The sequence below is a fragment of the Semicossyphus pulcher genome, unplaced genomic scaffold (assembly GCF_022749685.1).
Source record: "Semicossyphus pulcher isolate SPU_LCO1_2020_fin unplaced genomic scaffold, fSemPul1.0.p SCAF_16, whole genome shotgun sequence".
In the NCBI taxonomy this organism is placed as follows: domain Eukaryota; kingdom Metazoa; phylum Chordata; class Actinopteri; order Labriformes; family Labridae; genus Semicossyphus; species Semicossyphus pulcher.
The window spans coordinates 6369021-6386291 of record NW_027211670.1 but is presented as its reverse complement, the minus strand read 5'-3'; the positions used below and the strand labels follow the sequence as shown (position 1 = coordinate 6386291).

The window sequence follows — 17271 nt, the reverse complement described above, 5'->3', positions numbered from 1 at the left end:
TGAAGAGAGGAGGCTCCGTCTCTGTCCCGTGTCTCTATGAGTCTAAGTACACAACTCATGTGAAATACTTGTGTAAAGGATGGGATTGGGGTACCTGCTCCTACGCAGTTAAAACTAATGAACAAGTTGGTTCAGGAAGGTTTATAATCTCTGATGACAAACAGTAAAGAATCTTCACTGTGACCATTAGTGACCTGTCTGTTGGGTCTTATTACTGGTGTGCTGTGGATATAAATGGTGGGCCAGACGACGGGACGTTATTTCTGCTGTCAGTTAACACAGGTAAGAAGCCTTAGAAGGGACTTCCTGTGTGTTTTAACCTGTTTTACATATCTCAGGGTTTAAATCACGTCTACAAATATTTTTAGGATCAAAGTATGTCCAGTAAAAATGCTTGTTTTTGCCCCTCACAGGCTCAGATTGTTATCTGATTGTTAACTGGCTGACAACATAAAGAAAGGATTGTTACACAAATAGACCTTTTTATGAAGGTAAGATCCTTTTTAACCAGAAAGAGCTGTGAGCTACATTGCTATCTTCTAATCCACCAGACTCCATTGACAAAAACAGTATTTTTTCCTCACAGAACACAGGAGTTCCTGGTCTCCTGCTGCCTCAATCAGGTAGTTTGTTTGTGTTATGTGTTGGATTCAAACCTTTAAAACACCAAAGTCACACAACGATACAAATTAAGTAACCGGTTGATGCAGCAGTGGATCAGCAACTCCTGTGTTCTTTGGAGTTAAATTACTGTTTGTGTCAATGGAGTCTGGTGGCTTTGAAGTGGGCGATTTACAGGTTGTTTCTTGTTTAAAAAAGCATCTTTCTGTTGTAAAAAAAGTCTTTCTCTGTAGCAAACCTGTTTGTAATGTTGTCAGACACTTAGAATAACAATTTGATCCCATTAGTACTCTTATCATCATCAGGCAATAATATTTGAAATAAATGTAAATGAAGTCATTTATCTACCACATGTACTCTTTGCAGAAAGTACTGATCAAACAGCTGAACACAACATTGTAGAAAATGCTGTTTGTTGTCCCTCAAGGTCGGCCCCAGCTCTCTGTGGATCGTCAGGAGGTTACAGGATTTATTGGAGAAGATGTTACCGTCCATTGTCACTATAGTGTTGGTGGAGAAAGTCGGTGGTGCAGGCTGGGAGGGTCCTGTGTGAAGGAGCCGTCTGGATCAATAGATGGAACAACAGTGACCATTAAAGTAAAAGTCTCCTTAGTTTTCTCTGTGACTCTGAGTGGACTGAGGACACAGAGCAGCGGCTGGTACTTCTGTGATAAAGGAGGCCTACAGATGCCAGTGCATGTAACTGTTCAAGAGAGACTCAGCACTAGTAAGTACCATAATACTGACCAACAGTACAGACGAGCACAAGGTTATAAAATGTGCAGTTATAATTTGCAACATTAGCAAAGCGTTGCATTTGATACAGATGTGATATTAGTATACATATTTGTGATATGATTCTGTTAATCATTCTGTTGTTTCTCTCAGCCGCACTCGCAGCAACAAGAGGTTCAAACACCTTTGAAAGCACTCATCAACCTGTCAAGCACAGGTCAGTTACATTTGCAGTCAATACACTATTTAGTAGACTGTGGCTGATTTAGGGGCCAATGAATCAGTCACAGATTTGTAGTGAAGTCTCAATACATGCATTTTAACATGAAGCTGCCTTTATTAATCATGAATAACGTCTAAACTGTATAAAATGGTGCAGCAGTATATTTCTTGATCACAACATAGTTCTACTTGAAGGACACTGATCTGTTAATGATTTTCATCGTTCTTTATAATTTATTCTACAGTGTTTCCTTCCACCTGAAGAGTCTCTCCGTCCGTCTGAGCGTGTTGACTCTCGTTGTGCTGGTCGGCTTGTTTGTATGGTTTATTTTCAAAAGACGAAGTAAGTCTGTGCTGATCTTAATAAATCCAACTCATGTTGTTTCTAACTATTTCTCTTTAAAACTGTAGACATGTGTCGCACAGTCATTGCACAATGAGAGACAGTAACAGGAGTTTTGATTGTTCCACTTTAAGAGCGGACCACAGCCCAAACATCAGCTGCAACACCAGTAAGATATTCTGATTCATCTCCACAGTGTTTATAATGAGAGAAAACGTCTCTTTGCAGAACGACTGTAGATGGTACAATATTGTGGATGTGCCTGTGAGCTTAAAGCTCAAAGTCAGTTTCACTTTAAGAATATTTTGACACGTTTTCTTCCTGGTGTTTCTTCCACGTGGAGAGTCAGATGAAAAGATTGAATCTATACTCAAATCAGTCAGTTAAATATAAAGCTACAGCCAGCACAGGGTGAGCTAAGCTTAACATAAAGACCTAATCAGCTACAGGCTGTATAGCTTCATATTAAAAGACAGACAAGACAGTGATATATATCAGTTTCAAAGAAAGCAAGTCAAAATATTTGTGTGTAATTATTCCTTAATGAGGGAAGTGTATAAGATTGCTTATGGTTACTATTTTTAAAATGATGTAATGGACAGGTTATATCATCTTGTTCAGACTTTGTGTAAATTACATTTAGTTTTGTCCTTTAACAGCCAGAAGAGGAAGTAACTTACAGTAATGTGGAGACAATGAGAGAGACTTCAGGCCAGGTAACTGTCAACTACTGAAACTGTCATTTGTATTTCACAATACTAGTACATCAAAATAAATATAGAAACACTTTACATGTTTTATTTAGAACTGAAGAACTGCACAGAATAAAACTGTGTCTTTCTGTGTGTGTGTCTCTCCCTCCATACCCAGAGGTCATATGCTGAAAGTGATGTGGATGGGATGTAACGCTCTGTGCTCACCAGAACAAACAGAAGAAAACGGGGGATTTAACAGACGCTGGTTACACTGGTTCATTTTTCATTTCTGGTCATGGTGATTGTCACACTCTGACCTAGAGTGAGGGTAGTAGGTTGAAAGGCTGACCGAAAAAGGTGTAATTTAACCTCAAAATGTTGAAAAAGGGCAGCAAGACAAAGTCCAATTGATGCAAAAATGAAGTGTTTTATTGCTCTTCAAAGACAGTCCAGGGACATCTGAGCAAATGAAGCAAAATGCAGAAGAAAAATATTTACATACACTGGCCAGAACCAATAAATTTAACCATTCATGTTATTTTCAATATCCGAAAACATTACAAAGTCTATTTACATTTATTTACCACAAATTAAAGGAGTCATCAAAGCTTTCACATAATATCCAAGCTAAGGATAAATTTACAACTCCATTGAACACTCCCATCAGTTGCTATGGTGCAGTAAGATGGACTGAGCATGCTCTCTACTTTTACTCAGGCACTATAAAAGACAGCCTGAAACTAGCATTACAGTATTCTCACTACATCTAAGTAACAAAGTTCCTCAGGTAACCTCCAAGTGCAGACAAATTAAACTGGACTGTAGTGGAGAGGGAATTGGTGATTCTAAGGCGAGAAAAGATGGACGAAAACGCTCTAGAAAAATGAATATAAAATAATATAGCCTAGCATGTTGTTAGCTGGATCGTCTAATCTAGTGTGTTGTGAGCGGATGTTAGCTGGTGATGTTATCCACAGATGCTTTGAGGTTGCTGGGGGAGAGGTAGCTGAAGAGGCCGCTTTGGTTTGTTTGGTTTCTGCTAGTTTTCTCAACATGCTAGCTAGCTCAGCTTGTTAGTTATTAGCTGGGCTTACTAACCTACTTGGATATTACTTTGCTTTGAATTTGTATTTGACATGAACATGACAATATAAAGCCTGGTCACTGAAAAACATGAACATGGTGATGTTTGCTCTGTCTCTTTAAGATAATGGGAAGGACGTGTTGATGACAAAGAGATGTTTTTGCTAGCATTGTCCCATACACTTACACTTAGCTTCATAATTAAACATTTTGTTAGACTGAACATGATGTGTGTGTGATATCAGAGATGTAGCTAACTAATCTGGTGAACCTTCAGATTTAACTGTTGAAGGCATAATCATGAAAAACTGTTTATTGACTTGAATGAGCACCTCGCAGCTGTTTGCCTCCACCAAACAGTAAAGTTGATCACCTAAAGCTCAACATCAGCCAAACCATTGAGCTTGTGGTGGACGACAGGTGTGTTTGAAGCTCGTCATCTTCCAGGTCTTGATGGTGGAGTAAGGGCTGGGTGACTCAGGTCTGTTTGGGTTGAACAACCTTGGCTCGGTCATCATCCTCTAAGGATCCATTCTTCAAATATATTTAAAATGTTTCTGTGATTATGTCATCATGACTGTGTACTGTAATGTCTGTCTATTCTGTACATTACGGGGTGTAAAAAAGATGTCTCACGTTGTGCTGTCTGCTGTGTTATTCTCTCATGTTTTCATTTTGAGGTTTTTCACCGTCTCTCCTCAGCTCTCTGACCAGCTGCACAATTTGACCACAAGTAAAAGGCTTGCAGACACGTGCAGCTCTGCAAGACACATCCAGATTAAAGTAAAAATTAGGATTGTAATCCTTCTCATGAATCCAGGGAATTAAAGGTCCCGTCCTAAGAAGTGTTGAATTTTCTTCTATGTAACGTCACTATAGTAACGTTAATTTCTGCTACAATAAAACGTTGAAATGTAATAAAGTTGTTTACAGAAGGTTGCCTCACAAGTAAATCTGATCTTCTTTATGATACATTTTTATGTACAAATATAAGCTCTTAATTATGTTACTGTTAGTTACTGTGGCGGACGGGCATGTGGTCCGTTTTTCTCTATTTCTGGCTCCTGTCATCATCAACGTCTGACTAATATGTAAAGTTTAAATAACGTTTGTATCTCCATCTACATACGGTACCTTCATCAGCACCTGGGGGCCACTGTCTAATGTTGTTAATCCAACTACCCATGCTGCTGTCACGGGCAGCAGGCAGCAGCAGACTGACCGCAGTAATGGAGGCTGACACACAAGGGCGGAACCAACGACTGTATCGAAGGACGACGCGTCTCCATCTGCTCTCATCGTACAGAATCGATGCCAAAATAGCCCCAATGATGGGCGCTGCCATCTTGCGATGTTGACGCCATTTGGAGCCAGAGTCGAGTCGAGAGATTGGCGGGTGACGCCCGCCACTTCCGCTAACAAAAATAAAAAAGACAACAAGGACTTTATGTTGGTCTGAGGTTAACGTTCAAATAACTAATAAAAAATAAACTTGTCAGAAAAATCAACACTTGGACATAAATCAGCATGATAAGAACTAACTATAATGACATAAACCATGTTTGAGAAAAATGTATTTGATGTGTATTTTCATTTTATAGTTTGACTCATGTCCATCTGTTAACATGGAGGAAGCGGGCTTTATGACCTATTCTGCAGCCAGTCAGCAGGGGGCGATAGAGAGATATTGGCTTCACCTTTAGGGAGCTGTCATGTTGTCCATCTTTTCATGCAGTCTATGGGCGGAACACACAAATCAAGATATTCACAGAAATGTTGGAAAAAAATATGTTTTGCAAGTAGGCGTACTGAGAGCACATGAACTTCGAAGATTAAATATATAAAAACTAAAAATTAGAAACGTGTGTAACCCTGAGAAATGTCTCCTTAGCCCGTATTCAAAGTTATGTCCTATCCAGTCTCTGTGTTGTGTTATTTAATTTTATTGTTGGTGGATTTGAGTTAAAGTGCAGAATAAGCGTAGGAGTCGTTCTTTTCTTGCGGTAGAGCAGTGCAGTGTCTCTCCCTCTTTATTTCAGCTCATCACCTTACAGAATCCAAACAGAGTTGTGTTAAACAAAATAAAGTAACTGTCTACACTCTTACAGACATTCATCCACCATAGACTGCAGTCATTTCACATGATTTTTCCAGGTAAGTAAATAAAACTTCCCCAAATAAAATAAAAATGCATTAAATTAATATGTGTTACTCAAATGTAGTGGTTTGCAAACTTTCTGCACTCATGTTAACAGTGATTTCTATGTGGACAAGCCAGCTAACAAATCTGCACAATCTTGTCGATAAACTTGAACAAATGAAGTAATTCTTAAACATAACTGTAGTCATACAATATTACACTTCTTAACATTTATATTTCACAAATAAAGTTAATGAATAGGCAAAACTTAATCATCATTTTAAATGTATTACTGAGAGACTTCCTATCTTCCAGAATGGAAACAGAGTTGTGACCTAAAATGGCTGGCGTTCTAATCTCCAGCCTGGGAAGCTAACGACCAGCCTATCCAGTTACCGATCCATTGGGTTGCTATGTTAGACGCATGACTTGCTGCCCTGGTCGGCAGCTTCTTATTTACCACCGCCGGCCTCTCAGTTACCTGCGCTGGCTTATCATTGGCCAGATCAGTAGCTGGCTTCGGCGAGTATATTGTCAGGCACAGAGTAAGGATTCAACTGCGGAGACAGGTGATAGTTCCAAAAAACGTGGTCTTTATTCAAGCAAGGTCCGGTACACAGAAGTCAAAAAGCGAAGGCAAGGTAACAGAGATCCGACAGGCAAAAAACAGGAACAAGGACAGAAAAAGCTGGTCAAAACACGAGGGTCTAGGATAATCTAATAAAGAGAGCTGGATGTATCGACTGCAAAGGCTAGTGATAATCTGGCAGGGAAGTGAGGGAACACCAGGGTTTAAGAAGGAAAAGGGAGTGAACGTAACAAGACACAGGTGCAACACATTAGGGAGGGACCCGGTGATCAACGATGAGGGAGACAGCTTGACAGGAACTGAAAAAGAGGAGAGACAAGGGTTAACAAAATAAAACAGGAAATGCTGAAATAATAAATTAACTTGACAGGTCTGACAGTACCCCCTCCTCAAAGGCTGGCTCCTGACGACCCAGGATCTTCAAGGTGCTGACGGTGATAGTCCTCAATCAGGAGACCCAAGACCTCTCCTCCGGACCATAACCTTCCCAGTCCACCAGGTATTGCCGACCCCGCCCTCGACAACGAACAGCCAACAGACGTTTAACGGTGTAGACGGGGCCTCCGTCGACGATCCTAGGAGGAGGTGGGGGTTTGGAGGGGGGGAGTAGCGGACTGGATATGGCAGGTTTTATTTTGCTCACATGGAAGGTAGGGTGGACCCGCATGGTCCTGGGGAGACTCAGCCTGATGGCAACCGGGTTGACGAGCTTGGAAACCGGGAAGGGCCCAACAAAGCGTGGTGACAGTTTGCAGGAAACAGACCTCAGGGGCAGGTCCTTAGTATACAGCCAAACCCTTTGGCCCGCACAGTACGTGGGGGCAGGAGTCCAGCGACTATCCGCCATCTTCTTGTACCCCGCAGATTTCCTGAGGAGGGTCTGACGGACCCGCAACCAGGCTCTACGGCACCGGCGGACCAACGCCTGGGCTGAGGGAACCGCCACATCAGGTTCAAGAGCCGGAAACATCGGGGGCTGATAAGCATAAACACACTGGAAAGGAGTCATGTCTGGCGAACGGAAGGCAGAGAAATATGGGCATATTCAATCCATACCAGTCTGTCTGCCCATGTAGAGGGATTGTGAGAGGTCAGACAACGTAGTCCAGTCTCCCACTCCTGATTTAATCTCTATGTCTGTCCATTGGACTCAGGGTGATAGCCGGACGTCAGATCAGCACGGGCCCCCAGGAGACGACAGAAGGCCTTCCAAAAACGAGCTGCAAACTGGGGCCCCCAATCTGATAACACCCTGCGGGGAAGACCATGGAGGCCAAAGACATGTTGCAGCACAATCTCCGCAGTTTCCTTAGCTGATGGCAGCTTAGGGAGGGGAATGAAATGAGCCATCTTAGAAAATCAATCAACTACTGTGAGAATAGGAGTGTTTCCCAGGTTCTGGTGTTAGGCCAACCGAACCTCTGGCCGTGACGAACACCACCCTCATTGGACTCATCTCTGGTAGGGACGAGTCTGCCTACAGGTGGGAGATTGACCATCTGGTGACCTGGTGTGGTGAGAACAACCTAGAGCTTAATGCTCTGAAGACAGTGGAGATGGTTGTGGAAAGACAGCAGCCACACCCGCCCCCATCACCATCAGTGACTCCACTGTTTGCACTGTGGAGTCTTTCCGCTTCCTGGGGACCATCATCAGCCAGGACCTCAAGTGGGAGCTGAACATCGGATCCCCATCAAAAAGGGACAGCAGAGGATGTACTTCCTGCAGCAGCTGAAGAAGTTCAACCTGCCAAAGACAATGATGGTGCACTTCTACACCGCCATCGTTGAGTCCATCCTCACCTGCTCAATCACTGTCTGGCACGCTGCTGCTACTGCCAGGGACAAGGGCAGGCTGCAGCGTATCATCCGCTCCGCAGAGAAGGTGATTGGCTGCAATCTGCCATCTCTAGAGGACCTGTACACCTCCAGGACACTGAGGCGTGCAGATAAGATTGTGGCCGACCCCTCTCACCCTGGTCACAGACTCTTTGAGACCCTCTCCTCTGGCAAGAGGCTGCTGTCCCTCAGGACCAACACCTCCCGACACAGGAACAGTTTCTTCCCCTCTGCTGCCAGCCTTGTCAACAAGGCCCCCACCCCCCTCCACCCCCCCACGTGACATGGACTCTCATCCAGCCCCTCAGTCACTTAAGATCTAATGAGTGTTAAGTCTGTAATTCAGACTATGTGTTACATTAATGCACACTGGACTTATATTGTCTATATGCTGCACTATTTTTAAATAAATACTGTAAAATTTGCACTGTTCCATATACTGCACACCTGAACAGTTTTTAATCACACCTGTTGTACATATTTTGTACTATTTGTATTATACGTATTGCTTTTATATTTTTATTCTTATTCCTATTTTTTATCTTATTCTATTGAAGTCTTTTACTTAATTTTATTCTAGTTCTGTGTTAATTGTTCTGCACCAAAATCACCAAAACAAATTCCTTGTATGTGTAAACCTACTTGGCAATAAACACCGATTCTGATTCTGATTTTGAATGAGGTTCGCCTGGTACCTGGATGACAGGAGAAATCAGAAGAATGGGCCCAGTCTATTACCTGTCCTCTGAGTGTCGGGGGAACGAAGAGGCGATTGGGGGGCAGACCAGCAGGTGTAGGCCCATTAGCTGAGGCTCTCTTTACAGCATCTTCAATAGACCAGGTCATTGCTCCCAGGAAGCAGGAAGCCGGGCAGAACGGGAGTTACATTCTTAATCTGAGAGTAACTGGCGGGAGAGGGCATCGGGTTTCCCATTCTTGGATCCTGGGCGATAGGACAAAGTAAACGTAAATCTGGTAAAAAAGAACAGAACCCACCTGGCTTGTCGAGCGTTCAGTCTTTTGGCACTTCGCAGATACTCCAGATTCTTATGGTCATTCCACACAAGAAAAGGTTGCTCGGCCCCCTCCAGCCAATGCCTCCACTCCTCCAGCGCTGTCTTCATAGCCAGCAGCTCACAGTCTCCGAGTCCATAGTTCCTTTCTGCGGATGACAGCTTCTTGGAGAGGAAGGCACAAGGATGTAATTTGTCATCTTTAACTGACCTCTGTGACAGGACTGCCCCAACGCTGGTGTCTGAGGCGTCGACCTCTACCACAAATCGATGTATAGGCTGTCTTGAGCCTCCGGAATGACCGTTCAGCAGCCTCTGACCAGGAGAACGAGACCTTAGAGGAGGTTAGAGAGTGGAGAGGGGAGGCCACAGAGCTAAAATTTCTAATGAATTTTCTATAGAAATTAGCAAAACCAAGGAACCTCTGCACATCTTTCCTGCAGACTGGTGCCGGCCACTCTGACACAGCCCTGACCTTGTCAGGATCCATACTCACTCGCCCCTCAGACACTATCAACCCCAGGAAGGAGACTGTGGTCACGTGGAAGTCACACTTTTCAGCCTTGACGTAGAGCTGGTGAGCCAGCAGTCTCCGCAGCACTTGCCGCACATGGTTGATGTGGGTTTCATCATTGGGTGAGAAGATCAGGATATCATCTAAATAGACGAAAACAAACACGTTAAGGAAGTCTCTCAGACCATCGTTGACAAATGACTGAAAAACTGCAGGAACATAAGTTAAACCGAAGGGCATTACTAAATACTCATAGTGGCCACTGGGGGTGTTGAACACCATCTTCCACTTATCGCCCTCACTGATGCGGACCAGATGATAGGCGTTATGTAGGTCCAGTTTGGTGAAAACTTTAGCCCCCTGGAGGAGCTCGAAACCAGATGAGAGCGTTGTAAATGCGAAAACAGATCTCCTCAGTATGGTTGTCTGGGAAGGTAAGAATTATAGGAGGGGTGCTATGAGTTACCCTGTACATCAATCTACCGTCTAAGGCGCTCGCATCAAGTGAGCTAGGAAGGGGCAGGGGAACCAGCTTGAGCTCATGCGCTATCCCACTATCCATTAAATTGGCATCAGGGCCGGAGTCAATTAATGCTGGTTGTCTGCGTGAGAGAGAGGGAGACGTTAAAACAACCGGTGTGAGTTGGCGAGTAATATGTTAGGGTAAAGTAGTCTGACTCACCAACACCGGTTTCCTTCCTCTACTGCTGCGCAGCGAACTGTTAAGATGATTATGTCCGGGCTGCCCACAGTAAATACAGAGCCCCTCACGGACCCGACGTTGACGTTCCTCAGGGGCGAGGCTGGTCCTGCCCACATGCATGGGTTCCTCGAAGAAGGAGGCCGAGTCAAGCGAGACTTCTCTTTTTCCCTCTCGAACAGTCTCTTGTCAATCTTGAAGGCCAGCGCGATCAAGGGCTCCAGTTGCTCCGGGAGATCGTGAGGTGTCAAGTGGTCCTTCAGGGTCTCCGAAAGACCCCCAAAGAAAGTGTCCGTGAGCGCCGTCTGGTTCCAGTCACTCTCAGCCGCTAAGGTCCGGAACTCAATTGCATAATCAGCCGCCCTCCGCTTGCCCTGCTTCAGGGAGATGAGCGGTCATGCAGCCTCGTGTCCAGGATGTGTGTGCTGAACAACCTGCGTCAGAGCTTCACAGAAAGCAGGGAGAGCGCTGCAGCATAGAGACTGGCGATTCCACTCGGCCGTGGCCCATGCTTCTGCCCTCCCAGTGATGTGGGAAATCATAAAAGCAATCTTCACTCGATTAGAGGGAAACGAGCTCGACTGGAATTCATAATGTAGTTCACACTGGGAAATGAATGGACGGCAGTCACCTGAATCTCCTGAGAAACGGACTGGAGGACAAAGCTGCACCTGGGGAGCCGTCGGAGGAGGTGAAGGTGAGCGAGTGTCGGAAGGCGGCTGAGCCGGTGAGTAACCGGAGAGTCCCGTTGCCGGAAGGAGCTGGAGTCTCTGGATCTGGTGCACCACATAACTCATCTGCGACTCCACAGATGAGAGGAGGTTTTCCTGTCATCCAGAGAGTTCGCGTACCTCCTGGTGCAGAACGTTGATCTGCTCCTCCTGGCGTGAGACCCACGGGTCTTGGGAAGGTAAAGGAGCCAGCGAGGGATCTGTGTCCGCTGAATCCATTTCTGGCCAGATTATTCTGTCAGGCACAGAGTAAGGATTCAACAGCAGAGACACGTGATAGTTCCAAAAAACGTGGTCTTTATTCAAGCAAGGTCCAGTACACAGAAGTCGAAAAGCGAGGGCAAGGTAACAGAGATCCGACAGGCCAAAAACAGGAACGAGGACAGAAAAAGCTGGTCAATACACTAGGGTGTAGGATAATCTAATAAAGAGAGCTGGATGTATCGACTGCAAAGGCTAGTGATAATCTGGCAGGGAAGTGAGGGAACACCAGGGTTTAAGAAGGAAAAGGGAGTGAACGTAACAAGACACAGGTGCAACACATTAGGGAGGGACCTGGTGATCAACGGTGAGGGAGACAGCTTGACAGGACCTGAAAAAGACGAGAGACAAGGGTTAACAAAATAAAACAGGAAATGCTGAAATAATAAATTAACTTGACAGGTCTAACAGATAAAGCCTCCTTCGGCCTCTCAGTAGTAGTGGATTTCCAGGAAGGGTCTGGTTCCGGTTTCCGTTTGAACTATGCTTGCAGTCCGAGTAATATTGACCAATCACGTATCAGCAGGCTGTGGTGTATGCAGGAAAAACAGTCCTTGAGGAGAGCAATAGCAGGCGGAATGTAATCCGCTGTAATGCCATCCGGACTCCCATCAGCGTGACGACGATTTAGCTTCTTATTAAACTCTATAAACAGACATCTGCATATAAGTTCAGCTAACAATCCTTTCTAAATCTAAAATTTAACTTGAGATGAATTCCAGCCATTTAGCTTTCAGATTTCCCGACTTCTTTGAATGCATCAGATCGATCTGACCTCCGTTCAACCAATGACCATTTTAAAAGTTTTCTTCTCCATTTGAGGACAGACCTGACAAAGCTTGAATTTTTACTTCTTACTAATCTGTATCAAGATGTTGAAATTTTGGCAAAGGTAAGACCCGTTAATCAATTTCTGTGGACAACATTACATAACAATAGTGAACCGTAATGCCACGGAAACAACGGACTCATAAGCCACGCCCACACACATCTGTGACCGCCAACAGTTAATTCGACACCAGTTAAACTGTGACACCACTGCAACCCAAGGGCTCTTTCCAAGGGAAGACTGTCTCTGTCCAAGTCCAGCTCCTGTCCAACAGTCTGCAACACCACACGGCTGTTACTGACCCACTTTGTCAGATGAAAGCCTCCTCGTAGACAAAGAGCTGTAAGATCTTTAATCAGCTGCACAGCTTCCTCTTCAGATGATGTGCTCTTTAAACAATCGTCCACATAAAAGTTTTGCTTCACTGTGTGGGTGACATCAGCAGGGAAGAAGGCCTGTCCATCCTCAGCTGCTTTCCTGAGTGCATAGCAAGCACAGCTTGGGGATGAAACAGCTCCAAACAAATGAACAGTCATCCTATACTCTGTCACCTGTTGATTCATGTCACCCTCAGGCCACCACAGGAAACGAAGGAAGTCTTTGTCTGTTTCTGCCACCTTAACCTGGTAAAACATCTTCTGTATGTCTCCCATAACCGCTACAGGCTCCTGCCTGAACCTGGTGAGCACTCCAAGAAGACTACTGGTAAGGTTGGGTCCCTGCAGCAACTGACTGTTTAGTGATGTTCCTTTAAACGTTGCTGAACAGTCAAACACCACACGCAAAGTGTTCTTCCTTGGATGGTAGACTCTCTGGTGCGTAATACACCAGACCTTTCCTTCAGCACCATCCAACTGGTGCTGAGGTACCTTCTCTGCATAACAATTGGAGATTACATCAGTGAAGAAGCTTGCATATTCATGATGGAACCGCTCATCTCTCTTAAATCTCCTCTTGAGTCCCAGTAACCTTTGCTTGGCCATAGACAGAATGTTTGGGAGTGTGGGATGCTCTTTCCTGAAAGGCATTTGTTGACTGTAGTGTCCATCCTGAAGCTTCGCAGAATGACTTACAATTTCTAAGAACCTTATGTCTTCTCTTGACATTTCCTTTTGACCATAAGTCTTTTCATTGAAGTCATGCATGTACTGACTGGTCAGCAATTCCTCCAGTTGCCACAGTGAACATCCTGTTCACTGTGGCAGAGGGAAAATCTGTCTCTAAGGCACCACTGCTTCAAGTCAGTGGTCCATTAACGATCCATCCCAACACAGTTCGAACAGCGTACGGACCATTCCCGTGGCTGTTGATGACCTCCCAAGGTTCCAGTATTTTGGGAGCGTCGGTTCCTACCAACAAATCAAGGTTTGCGTTTATGCGTGGGATGTGAACGTCTGACAGGTAAGGCCATTTATCCAGTTCCTCAGTTGTTACTATGTTATTAGCGGTGACTGGCATTTTCTTTTGAGTCAAGACCTCTGGAGGACTATAAAAGTCATTGCTATCCAACCCAGCCACCTCCAAGCCAATGATGGAATAAGCTGGAACAACAGTCTCCTGACCCATTGTGCTCAACAAAAAACTGGTTCTTCTGCCTGTAATATTCAGCTTCTGCATGAGGTCTTCAGAGCAGAACGTGGCTGAGCTACCAGGGTCCAGAAATGCATACGTTTGTATGATGTCGTTTCCCTTTGCAGACTTCACACTTACTGGGAGAATTGGAAGTGCACAGCCATCCTTACCGGCCCCTGTATGACCACATGTTTGGAAAGAAGCCAATTGTTTGTTGAGGGGTCCCTTTAACTGTTGTGAAGCTGATGGTGGCTTTTGCTCTGAAACTGGTACTTGCCTTTTAATGTGCAGCACAGTGGGATGAGTTTGACCACACACTTTGCATGTCAAGCGCCTCTCGCATTCACGACTCATGTGACCCTCACATAAGCATGCAAAGCAAACTCCCTTTTCCCTCAGAAATGGAATTTTCTCTTTCTGCTTTTTCCCGTTAAACTGTTTACACTCCTCCAGTGTGTGTCTGTTTGAACAGCAAAGACATCCAGGTTTCACTGTCTTTCCAAGCTCTGCCGGTGACTCCTCCCCTTTCTCTGACAAGGCAACAGATGTTACAGTGGTGGCAACAATATTTCCCTTCACCCTGTTCCCTGGATGTGATGTAAACCGAGTGAGAGCCTTTGTGCCGGCCGCACCAGATACCGGATCTTGGATGTTGCCGAACAGAAGATCAGAAAGGATTTTAACATGACGCTCCACAAATGCAACCAGGTCAGTAAAGTGAGCTCTCTGTTTATTTTTTTCCATGATTCCATGAGCGATGGTCCTCCATTGCTCCCTCAACTTGTACGGCAGCTTTGCAATAACGGCTCTCATATTTGCAGGCATATCCAACTCTTGCATATACTCCAACTCTCCCATTATATTGCTACAGCCACGCGAGAACAAAGAATACGCATGGAGCGCTTTAACATCCTCGCCTTTTATGGACTGCCAGGCTAGAACCCTTTCCATATAGGCAGTAGCAACTTTATATTGATTTCCAAAATGCTCTTGCAGCAAGTCCTTAGCCACTGCATAGCCGCGTTCAAGAGGCAAATGCTGGCAGCTACGTACCAGTTGTTGTGGCTGTCCTCTGGTAAATTGCTCCAGATAGAATAGACAATCTGCTGCTCCTGCCTTATCCTCCACTCCCTGCTCGAATGCCTTCATAAAAGCTCTGTACTGCAGAGGGTTCCCTTCAAATATAGGAATATCTCTTGGTGGCAGAGATCTTATGAGTTGCTGTTGCACCAAAGCGGCTGTTATTTCGTTTTGTCTGTGCATGCTGGTAAGTATGTCTTCAGATGCGCTTTGATTTATGTGAGGTTGAGTGAATTGATGAGTGATTTGAGGTTGACTGATTTCCTTGTTTACTTGAAAAGTTGCCATTTGACTTTTAAGTTGGTGTGAATTTCCCATGCTTTCCTGGTGGTCATGCATATTGTACTGATGTTCAGAAGCTGTTTTAAAGTACCGGCCATGTTCCTTTGGTCGCACATCCAGTGGTTTGTTTGAGCATTGTAGTTGCGTTGATTTCCACAATCCAGGCTGATATTCAGTTGCTATAGGATTCAAGACAATCACAGACTCATTTTTCCGTTTTTCCTTTTCCAGATAAGACTCCATTCCATTTGTGGTTCCTACACTGGAACCGCCCACATCAGAGGATTGCAATACTGACAACTTAGCATTGGCTGCTGCAATTTCCGCTTCCAAGTCAAGCTGTTCTCGTTTTCTCCTCAGTTGTTGCTCCTGCTCCTCCAAAGTGTGCCTTTCCCTCAGAGCTGCAGCACGGGCAACAAGAGCAGCTTTATCTGCTTCAGCCTTTATGCGTGCAGAAGCGATGCTTGATCTTCCACTTTTACCACTTCCTTTACTTGAGCGTTTTCTTCGCACATTAGAAATGCTATCATTTGGGCGAATGTCATCCACAACAAACCCAGTTGCATGTGCATTTTTTTCATTGTTTGTGACATCATCAGTTTGATTGATACCAACAACCTCATTTTCATTTGCAATACCGTCATTGTTTGTAACACCAACATTTTCTTGTGTATTACCTTCAAAGTTTGAAACCCACATTTCTGCATCATGAATACACTCATTTAGAGATAGCAATTTTGCTTTAAACCATATCTCATGTTTTTTTTGTTCATCATGTGGCATTAAACCCAACAGCTGTACATGCACTGATTTTGCATCATCACACACCAAATTTAATTCATTCAAAGCATCATGAACCATTGTTTTATCACCCTTTGACATTAGATCTTTCATTGAGCTTCGTATATTGGCTGCTTTATTTAGCTGAACCTTTCGTTCTGTTTGCAACCTTGACAATTTATCAGCAAGCGCTTTTTCAGTCATTTTAACCTTTCGTTTCTGCGATTGCAGGTCTTTTTCAACTCCGGTTTCCATGGTTACGTCTGACGCCGTTTTCGCACTTCCTGGTTAATCAGTCAATCAGTCATCAATCAGTTCGCAGCAACAAACAAAGTTTACGCAAAGTCAATAACTCATTCGCTTGGGCTACCAATGCATTGGTTTTATGCCCCCATTTTTTGTGTGCACACAGGTCAAATGGCCATTATTGTGTAGCGCTACTCATACCTCGGCATCCGTAAGCTGGGCGCCATGCGACGATCAGCTGATCCGATGCTCCGCGGCTCCGCAGACTCCGCTGCCTCGTCGTTGCTCCGGTCTCCGGTCGCTTCGCTGCCTCGTCGTTGCTCCGGTCTCCGGTCGCTTCGCTGCCGACGTCCACCCAGCCGTAGCCGAACTCCACCTGAGCGTCCTCCACAGCCGTTCCTCCAGCCGTGGCCAAACTCCACCCGAGTTCCTCCAGCCGTAACGAACCCGAACAGCAACAGCAGCTCCTCCACTCGTCCTTCCAGGCCGCCTCTCTGGCTTTCCAGACGCGGCGAATGTCCACAGAAAACACAAGGCTGACTGTTGCTTTCCCAACGAGTCCCATAGGAACCAGGTTTTTGACTATTATAGTGGCGTACCTTAGTCACTATCGGCGCATGCTGGTATGAAGGGTTTGTACGCGTGCCAGTGTAGGTGCAGATCCACAAAACACAGCAAAATGTCCAATTTTCATGTGTTTAAAACAAACTGCTTTCCCGTACCGACCAATAATACTTTTCATAGTCACAATTTACTAATAAACACTCTGACCTGCTGTGTTTTAGATGCCATGGCACGGTCAAAAACCGTATGGCTTCTTCAGCGTGCGCACCTACGCTGATTAACCCACCTACCTAAGTAGACACACCCAACAGACCTGAACAGACAGTGCCACCTGTCTGCAAAAACGTGCACAACACAACCTGGCCCCTACACAAGTTAACAGACACAGAGGTTAACATAACTTGGATGTCAAGCTAGCTCAGTAATGTCGACT

At 44.8% G+C, this 17271-nt stretch overlaps 1 long non-coding RNA gene across 1 annotated transcript; it reads left to right on the top strand.

Moving 5' to 3' along the window:
* Positions 1–2055: 2055 nt before the first annotated feature.
* Positions 2056–3194, top strand: LOC138593037 (uncharacterized). Its single transcript, XR_011308309.1, has 3 exons — positions 2056–2090; positions 2581–2637; positions 2792–3194. It is a non-coding gene; the product is annotated as an uncharacterized lncRNA (long non-coding RNA).
* Positions 3195–17271: the final 14077 nt, after the last annotated feature.